The sequence below is a fragment of the Tachyglossus aculeatus genome, chromosome 19 (genome assembly GCF_015852505.1).
Source record: "Tachyglossus aculeatus isolate mTacAcu1 chromosome 19, mTacAcu1.pri, whole genome shotgun sequence".
NCBI lineage: Eukaryota > Metazoa > Chordata > Mammalia > Monotremata > Tachyglossidae > Tachyglossus > Tachyglossus aculeatus.
Window position 1 is genome coordinate 39112847 of NC_052084.1, and position 9870 is coordinate 39122716.

Here is a 9870-nt window from a genome sequence, read left to right on the forward strand (position 1 = left end):
ATGATGTCAGCTCACTTTTTAAATGGCTCATGCACAACCCAGAGGTAGATCTTTACCCTTCTTTCCTAATCATTGTTAACCATTACAAACTAATTTTTTTCTTCCCGCAATCAATGTTCAATGGAAAAATACATTCATCAGATTCAGTTACAAGCAAGCTCATTCACCAGCATTCCTTAAATCCATAGTCTTTCAAAAGCCAATAAAGTAGTTAAAATAAATAAGTAAAATGTAAAAAAACCCTAGGAAATCCAAAACTCAATGAAATAGTTTAAAATTAAAATTAATCGTTAAAAGTTAACATATAAAAAAGGCATCACTGACATATAATCATCACATATAATTCTCCTTTCCATTGAATATAGATATGTGGAAATCTTTGGTTAGAAATCATTCTCTCTAGATTCCAGCTTTGGAAGACAAAAGAAGGGAAGCTTTATCTCTGCTTTGTGGGCCACCATTAGCCTAATTGGTTTGAGTGAGCAAGGTGAATGTGATCCAACACTCCTATCTATTTATTCTGCTGGAAAAGCCGGCAGCCTAATGTCATCACAGTCAGAGCTCTGCTTTCTCTTTGTGTGAAAACACTTGTTCTTTTTTGAGTAAACCATGACTTCTCTTTTTTTAACAATGCACATGTAGTATCGTGTCCCAACAGCCCTGAGTGTCTAGAGATTTAGGCCACAGCACGGGAGGAATTTGTCACCCTGGGCTCGGTCATCCCCACCCGGAAAAGTGAGCACCAGGCCCCGATGCGGAGCAGAGGTAAGCGGTCTCTCCGGGGAACGGCAGAGCAGGCCACTGGTGCGCCTGAACAGAGGTATGAGGGAGTGGGAGAGAAGATGGTCCCGAGTGGCGCGCTCTTGCCGTATCCCTGGGATGGATCTGGGGACGGGGGAGAGTCAACTAGGTCCGGTCACACCTGCTGAGGCTTATTCATTTGAGAATTTGTGGGGAGGATATTTGTTCCCTCCAGGAGGAGAGTATCACCAGGTTTCCCGTATCCAGGAAGAATGAGATGAAGTTACAGGAGGAACAAGACAGCATCCCCGGCTGGTGAAGGACGAGGCGTGTGATTGTGTCTGCGTCGCCGGCCTGGCAGCTGTCCCTGCAGCCCTGTATTGCAGGGGGGATGTGGGGGCAGCCCGGTGAGGCGGAGCAGGGAAACTGGGTGTGGGGAGGTGGGGCTGGAGGTCTGACCACCTAAGCCTCACTGCCACTAGGTGCCCACTAATTCTCAATGGGAGCACCATTGCAGGGGGGACAGTGGCAGTGCCGAGAGGGAGGGAGGAGGGGTATTATCGGTTTCTCCTGGGTCTCCCCACCTCCCTATTTTCTCTTCCCCTATTTGCCCCCCTTTTTTTGCACCCTGGACCACAGCCTCCCTACCGTCCTGCTCTGGAATTCATTGCCTGCCTGCCTGCCGACAGCCATCCCAGGACACGCCTGCTTCATCATTCCTCGGAACCTCAGCCAAGACAACTCCAGCCCCTCATCCATGGTGTTCCCTGGGCCATCAGTTGTCCCCTTCTTTTCTCTGTATCTCATCTGTCTTCCACGCCATCCTTCTTCTCTAGGCCCTTTCTGCTGTCTCCCAAAAAGTGTGGCTTTGCTCTCAAACCCAGTTTGTTTTTTTTAAGAAACTTCAACTCCCCACATCGCCTGCAGGCTTCAAGGAAAGTGGAGATGTCAGCCGGGGGTGGGTGAGGAGGGCCAGGCGGAGAGATGCCAGCTGCACCCAAAGTAAGGGAAGAGGGGAGTGGTAGTAGAGAAGGTGACGTGAGGGTTATTAGCTGGATTCAGTTCCTCTAGTGGAGGGATAATTGGAGGATACTGAGGTTTCATTTGTCTTCCATTCCTTAGTATTTACTGAGCACCTGTATTGTTTAGTGCAGTGTACTAAGTGCTGGAGAGAGTACAATACCAATGAAGTACAATGAAGGAGCCGTCTTACTGTGTCTGCATCGTCGACCTGGCAGCTGTCCCTGCAGCCCCATATTGCAGGGGGGATGTGGAGGCAGCCTGGTGAGGCGGAGCAGGGAAACGGGGTGCGAGGAGGTGGGGCTGGAGGTTTGAACAACTAAGCCACACTGCCACTAGGTGCCCCCTGATTCTCAATGGGAGCACCATTGCAGGGGGGACAGTGGCAGTGCCGAGAGGGAGGGTGAAGAAGTATTATCGGTTTCTCTTGGGTCCCCCCACCTCCCTATTTTCCCTTCCCGTATTTGCCTCCCTTTTTTTGCATCCTAGACCACAGCCTCCCTACCGTCCTGCTCTGGAATTCATTGCCTGCCTGCCTGCCGACAGCCACCGAGGACACGCCTGCTTCATGATTCCGCGGCACCTCAGCCAAGACAACTCCAGCCCTTCATCCAGGGTGTTCCCTGGGCCTTCAGTTGTCCCCTTCTTTCCTCTGTATCTCATCTCGCTTCCACGCCATCCTTCTTCTCTTGGCCCTTTGTGCTGTCTCCCAAAAAGTGTGGCTTTGCTCTCAAACCCAGTTTGTTTTTTTTAAGAAACTTCAACTCCCCACATCGCCTGCAAGCTTCAGGGAAAGTGCAGATGTCAGCTGGGGGTGGGTGAGGTGGTCCAGGCGGAGAGATGCCAGCTGCACCCAAGGTAAGAGAAGAGGGGAGAGGTAGTAGAGAAGGTGACATGCGGGTTAGCTGGATTCAGTTCCTCTAGGGGAGGGATAATAATAATCATAATGTTGATATTTGTTAAGTGCTTACTATGTGCAAAGCGAGGGATAATTGGGGGATACCGAGGTTTCATTTGTCTTCCATTCCATAGTATTTACTGAGCACCTGTGTTGTTTAGTGCAGCGTACTAAGTGCTGGAGAGAGTACAATACCAATGAAGTACAATGAAGGAGCCGTCTTACTGTGTCTGCATCGTCGACCTGGCAGCTGTCCCTGCAGCCCCATATTGCAGGGGGGATGTGGGGCGGCCTGGTGAGGCGGAGCTGGGAAACGGGGTGCAAGGATGTGGGGCCGGAGGTTTGAACAACTCAGCTACACTGCCACTAGGTGCCCCCTGATTCTCAACGGGAGCACCATTGCAAGGGGGACAGTGGCAGTGCCGAGAGGGAGGGAAAAGGGGTATTATTGGTTTCTCCTGGGTCTCCCCACCTCCCTATTTTCCCTTCCCGTATTTGCCTCCCTTTTTTTGCATCCTAGACCACAGCCTCCCTACCGTCCTGCTCTGGAATTCATCGCCTGCCTGCCTGCCGACAGCCACCCCAGGACACGCCTGCTTCATCATTCCTCGGAACCTCAGCCAAGACAACTCCAGCCCCTCATCCATGGTGTTCCCTGGGCCATCAGTTGTCCCCTTCTTTTCTCTGTATCTCATCTGTCTTCCACGCCATCCTTCTTCTCTAGGCCCTTTCTGCTGTCTCCCAAAAAGTGTGGCTTTGCTCTCAAACCCAGTTTGTTTTTTTTAAGAAACTTCAACTCCCCACATCGCCTGCAGGCTTCAAGGAAAGTGGAGATGTCAGCCGGGGGTGGGTGAGGAGGGCCAGGCGGAGAGATGCCAGCTGCACCCAAAGTAAGGGAAGAGGGGAGAGGTAGTAGAGAAGGTGACTTGAGGGTTATTAGCTGGATTCAGTTCCTCTAGGGGAGGGATAATTGGGGGATACTGAGGTTTCATTCGTCTTCCATTCCATAGTATTTACTGAGCACCTGTGTTGTTTAGTGCAGTGTACTAAGTGCTGGAGAGAGTGCAATACCAATGAAGTACAATGAAGGAGCCGTTTTACTGTGTCTGCATCGTCGACCTGGCAGCTGTCCCTGCAGCCCCATATTGCAGGGGGGATGTGGGGGCAGCCTGGTGAGGCGGAGCAGGGAAACCGGGTGCGAGGAGGTGGGGTTGGAGGTTTGAACAACTAAGCCCCACTGCCACTAGTTCCCCCCTGATTCTCAAGGGGAGCACCATTTCAGGGGGGACAGTGGCAGTGCCAGGAAGGAGGGCAAAGGAGTATTATCAGTTTCTCCTGGGTCTCTCCCCTTCCCTGTCTTTCCCTTCTCCTCTTTACCTCCCCTTTTTTTCCATCCTGGAACACAGCCCCCTTACTGTCCTGCTCTGGAATTCATCGCCTGCCTGCGCCCTCACCTCCTGCTCTGGAAGTCGTCACCTGCCTGCCGAAACCCACCCCAGGACCCGCCTGCTTCATCATTCCTCGGCACCTCAACCGAGACAACTCCAGCCCCTCTCCCAGGGTGTCCCCTGGGGCCTCCAGCTGTCTCTAACCTTCTCCAGCGCCCCTTCTCCCTCCTCTCTTCTCTCCACCTCCCCCACCCAGGACACACACACATTTCCAGGAATAATTCATAAAAATGTATTAACTTCAGTTTCTAGCCTGAGGAACCCCCCTCCCCAACTTGTTTGTGGATGGGGTCTTTGAGAGCACTCTGGGTAAGTTTTGACTATTGGATGGGTCTGAAGTGGCTTCAACATGGATTTGAGGGGGATTTTTCTGTTGGGGTTTGTGGAAAAGCATGTCTTACTTTACTGGAGTTTACAGTGCTCCTGCTTCACATGTCAGAGGAGCCTTGATGGGATTGTATCTCTTTGATGCTCCAGAGGGCAGCCCTGAACTGAACTGTTTTCAGCCGGACCTGAAATAGCCAACCTGAAAACCAGCACAAGTGAAGATAGGTAACTGTGCTGAAATGATAACCATATGATCATTCTTTACCTGTGTATCTTGCTTTTTAAAGGGTCAACTCCTTTTAGCTTTTGATGATGCTAGTTAGAATTGTTTAGTTCTGCCCCAGGGGTTCTATTTTTCTTCTAAATGCCTTATCTCCTGTCTGCTCTCAAATGGGTTACTTGTGCCTCTGACCCTATCCCCTTTCACCTTGCCCAAACACTGACTACCACTTTATTGGGGACTCCTCCTCTCTGTCCTTCTGCATCCTCCAGCTATCAGCTCATCTCTCAAGCACTTAATATTAAGTGCCTATTGTGTGCAGAGCGCTGTACTACTGATTTCACCTCCATGTCCTCTTCATGCTTTGCTTACTCCCTCTAAGTCCAAGAGATTCAGTCACTCATTTTAAATTTCTCCAACCTCACACAGCCTTCTCCCAAGAAAGCCATCTAGATAACACGTTTGGAATAAACACCTGACAGCTAAGGACCTTTTTCATGCTGCGATTATTTTGCAGACTCCCACACAGGAACTATCACAACTTTGCCTGGAACTGTTGAAGTTGGAGCAGGAGCGTGAACTGCTGAGGAATATTGACAGAGCTCTCAGGGAAGAAAATATTTTCTCGAGGATTGGCAGAAAATCTCTGGCACAGGACAACGAGAAAGTGAGTGCTCTCCCCAAATCGTAATTACGACTAGAATGCCAATTGCAAGGTTCTGGTTTTTTTTTATTCTCAACGATTAATCCCATAATAATCTCTCTTCTCTTCAACTTCAGATAGCAAGCTACCGAAGCTACCGGATCAATTAATGCTGTGTGCTCACCAGCCCAGCTATGATGCTGAATTTGTCAAGACTTTGAAAGTCTTCTATTAAAGCATGAACAAAGTGAAGGGGCAGTTACAGCAGCCGAGACATTACAGAGCACTTGTACGTAAGCATGGAATTCCATTTGGTTTCTGGGTGGCAAAGGGGTCCTTAATATTTTTGCATTTCTTGTACAGGTGAGGCTTCTGAAACCATTTAACTGTACTTGCCCTTGTTTATATATGAATATGCATGCCCAGTTATAGAGCTAATCCTCCATTTTTCCCAGGGGCTAAAAAAAGCATTATGCCAATGTAAAATGTACTATGAAAAAGAATAGCTGTTTTTGTATGGGATCTAGGAACTTACTATGTGCCAGGCACTGTACTAAGCACTAAGGTAGATACAAGATGATCAGGTTGGACACAGTCCCTCTCCCACAAGGGGCTCACAGTCTTAATCCCCAGAGAGGTTAAATGACCAAATGTCCAACAGGAGAGAAGTGGCGGAGCCAGGATTAGAACCCAGGTCTTCCTGACTTCCAGGCCCATGCTCTATCCACTAGGTCATGCTGCTTCTCAGTGTTTCGGCCATATGAATAACCTGAGCGGAAGGGTTAGGATGAGGGAGAGGAAAATGCATTATTGGGATGATGATCATGTCCTCAGGGAGGAAGAAATCAAAAAGATAGATCGGGAGGGACCGAATTTCTCCCAATACTGTCCTTCGTGAGTTGGAGTTCTGCCAAAAGCCTAGCCAGAGGCCAGTACTTAGAAGCTCTAACCCAGGAAGTGCCGGTCCTTTCTGTTACCAGAGGCCGGTCTGTTACCAGGGGCCGGAGTTGGCTGTTCCGTTCCCCGACTCGTCACAATGTCAGACAGACAGCACTTGGGTCATCCTGCAGCAAGCGTTCACAGGTTCCTGAAACAGCTCCGCATCCACACTTGCCTGCTGTGTGACTTTGGGTAAGTCGGTTCACTTCTCTGTGCCTCAGTTATCTCTTTTATAAAACCGGGTTAAGAATTTGAGCCCTGTGTGGGAGAGGAACTGTAACTGACCCGATTGTCTCCTACCTACCCAAGCGCTTAGTTCAGTGCCTGGCAAATGACAAGCGCTTAACAAATACCAAAATCTATTGCATCAGTCTGTACGGAGACCTGACTTGAAGAACTTTGAGAGGGAAGCGTCCAGGTAAGCGTACCTAAAAGGAGCAGATACCGTGAGCACCCCAGCTTAGCAATTTCATTAGAAAGACCCAGGCTTCAACCAAAACGGGGAAGGGAGGGATCTCCAAAGACAATGGAAGATGGACAAGAGAGATACTACCTGTTCACCCAGGCAAACAACAGAAATCTTAACTCATTTGAAATAATAAGAAGAAGAATGATGGCATTTATTAAACGCTTACTATGTGTAAAGCACTGTTCTAAGCGCTGGGGTGGTTACAAGGTGATCAGGTTGTCCCACATGGGGCTCACAGTCTTAATCCCCATTTTACAGATGAGGTAACAGTGGCCCAGAGAAGTTGTGACTTCCCCAAAGGCACACGGCTGACAATTGGTGGAGCTAGGATTTGAACCCATGACCTATGACTCCAAAGCCCGTGCTCTTGCCACTGAGCCACGCTACTTCTCTGATAAGGGGAAACCCAGTCAGTTATATGTTTTTCAAGGAAAAGATGGTGATAAACTTATTCCAGCAATATTTAAGACCTTCAATTCCTAATTGGATCCAAGAGTACTAGACTGCTGAAAAGAAATGCTGAAAGGCGTCAGTTATGGTGATTTTTACAGATGGGAAAACTAGGGGAAAAAAAGTTAGGCCTGATGCTACCCTATCAGTATTTGCTTGGGGGGAGTGCAACCAAAGCAAGACATTCCTTAGTGTATGTATGCTAGTCATTGTTTTGTGATGCCTTAGATTGCTGCCTGTCGTGACTCACAAAATAGAACCTAGTCAGTATACACTAATGCTGTCACTTATCTGTGTGTATCGATTTTCAGGAGGATGACAAGCAGTTGCATCTTTTTCCTGAAAGATAGACACATATGCTCAAGAACTTTGAGGAACGACTAGACTCCAGGCTCTGGAAACCAAAAAACGATGTTGCACTTATAAGTCAAAAGAAGAGAGAAAATTCAGTGCCTAACAAATGCTCAAACTCTACCTGCTTAGCACATCTTTGAAGGCTAATAGGTTTTGCATAACTCAGAAAGATTTTCAAACCCCCTCATATTCAGTTTGTAAACCTGTCATACTGAATTGGGAACTGCCAAGTTCTGTGAAAGTAATACATTTTAAGTCTTATGCCTTAAATTTTTGTTTTGTTAACTGGAAAATGCAAATTAAGGGGCCTGGGTTTATCTAAGCTCAGTGCTCCTATGAGATGGGAGACACGTTTAGGACTATGAGCAATATGAGGCTTGGAAATCAAGATGATGATGATCAAGGGTTGCTAATTCTGCTGGAAGCAAAATCCTCCAGACTGTAAACTCCTTGTGGTTAGGGAATGTGTCCGTGATAGTGTTAAGTTGTACTTTCCCAAGCGCTTAATGCAGTGCCCTGCACACACTGATTTAACCGACTGAAGCAAAGAGTCTCTGGCGACAACCACAGCAGGACGTACCTGAATCATCATTCCTGGACAACCACCTCAGGACTTGCTTGAATCATAATTCCTCAACAGCCACCCCAGGACTTGCCTGAATCATCATTCCTCTGCACCTCAGCCAGGACAACTCCAGCCCCTCCCCCAGGCTGTTTCCTGGGATCTCCAGCTGTGTCTAACCTTCTCCGGCATCCCCCCCCACCCCCTGCCCACCAAGCACACAAAAACACATTTCCCAGGAATAATGAATAAAAATGTATGAACTTCAATCTCAAGCCTGTGGACCTTCTCTTGTTTGTGAATGAGGTCTTTGCTGTTTGAGGGGCGGCGTTTGCTGAGGGCTGGAGGTTGGGTGAATGAAAGTGCTTTTGTGGCAAAGATTTTCCAGGTTGATGGATGTCTCTAAGACATTCTTCTAGGTGGGAAGAGAAGGGAGGCTCTCTGAACAGAACTAGCAGAAGCGCGTGGGCCTGAACCTCTGAGCCAGCCCTATGTGTGTACACCTGAAATGTTTAAGAGGCCAGGCCGTCTTCTGCCTGCTTGGTGCTGGGCCCGAGCCACCAACGGTGGGAAAACTGAACTGTGTTCTTTGGACTTAGACAACTCTCACCACCTCAGTGGTTGCCATTTCCTCCCTACCTGTTCTCAAACGATCTGATTGCCAGAACTCTGACCCACAAGACAGCTCCATTCCCTCACAGGTTCCCCCAGTCACACTAAACCTTCCAAGATGGACCCCTTTCGTGAAGTGCTGACCATAAGCGAGAAAAACCATAATAACAATGATGATGATGATATTAGTGAGAGTATTTGTTAAGTGCTTTCTATGTGCTGAGTACTGTAATAAGTGCAGGGATAGCTACAAGTAAATCAGGTTGGACGTAGTCCCAGTCCTTCAGGGGTGTCACGGTTTTATTAAGAGGGAAGGACAATTATTAAATCCCCATTTTACAGGTGAGGAAACAGAGGAACAGAGTAGTGAATCGATGGGCCGAAGGCAACCCAGCAGGCAAGTGGCAGAGCCAGGATAGAGCCCAGTTCCTTGGACTCCCAGGCCCTTTTTCTTTCCACTAGCCATGCTGCTAGTCAAGAACAAAATCTCAGCCTATGATGATGGATGATGGAGGGTTGCTAATTCTGGAGGAAGCAAAGTCCTCTAGACCATAAGGTCCTTGTGGGCAGAGAAGGTGTCTGTCATATTGTTAAATTGTACTCTCCCAACCGCTTAGTACAGTGCCGTACACACAGTAAGCGCTCATTAAATACGATTGACTGACTGAAGAGAAGAGAGGCAACGGCCAGGTCCCGCCTCGCCCATCTGGGCGGAGCCTCAGTATGGAGCGAGCGGCGGGAGGGTCGGAGTTTAGGGGGACGGGGGCTGGGGGGGAACGAAGCAGGAGATTTCTGACAAACTTGAGGCAAAACACAAACGCAGATACAATGGGGTCGCGGGTGGGGGGGGGGGGGGAACCCTCCCAAAAAAGATGATTAGGGGCAATTCTGAAGCCCCTGAGAGTCTAGAGAAAATTTCCAGAGTTAGCCTTTCTAAACGTTCTACCGTTGTTTTCAACAACCCTGCGAATATTTTCCATACAATCCTGTCACAGCCGCACTCATTTGGCTCATTCCTCACTTTTCGGTCAGGATAAATCCACCTCTAAAAGATTTTCCTCAGGCTAAATCCTGACTCGGGTTTATTGGGGAGGAAGCCCTCCAGGCCTTCAAGACTTATGTCCTACACGGTCACTCTTAAAAGAGTTTGCATAGATAAGTAAGTGTGAGATGATATTACCTCAGAT

At 48.4% G+C, this 9870-nt stretch overlaps 1 long non-coding RNA gene across 1 annotated transcript; it reads left to right on the forward strand.

Moving 5' to 3' along the window:
• The first annotated feature begins 3096 nt into the window (after positions 1-3096).
• Positions 3097-7911, forward strand: LOC119940919. Its single transcript, XR_005455065.1, has 7 exons — positions 3097-3549; positions 3697-4416; positions 4585-4659; positions 5172-5321; positions 5435-5586; positions 6296-6428; positions 7467-7911. It is a non-coding gene; the product is annotated as an uncharacterized LOC119940919 (long non-coding RNA).
• The last annotated feature ends 1959 nt before the right edge of the window (positions 7912-9870 follow it).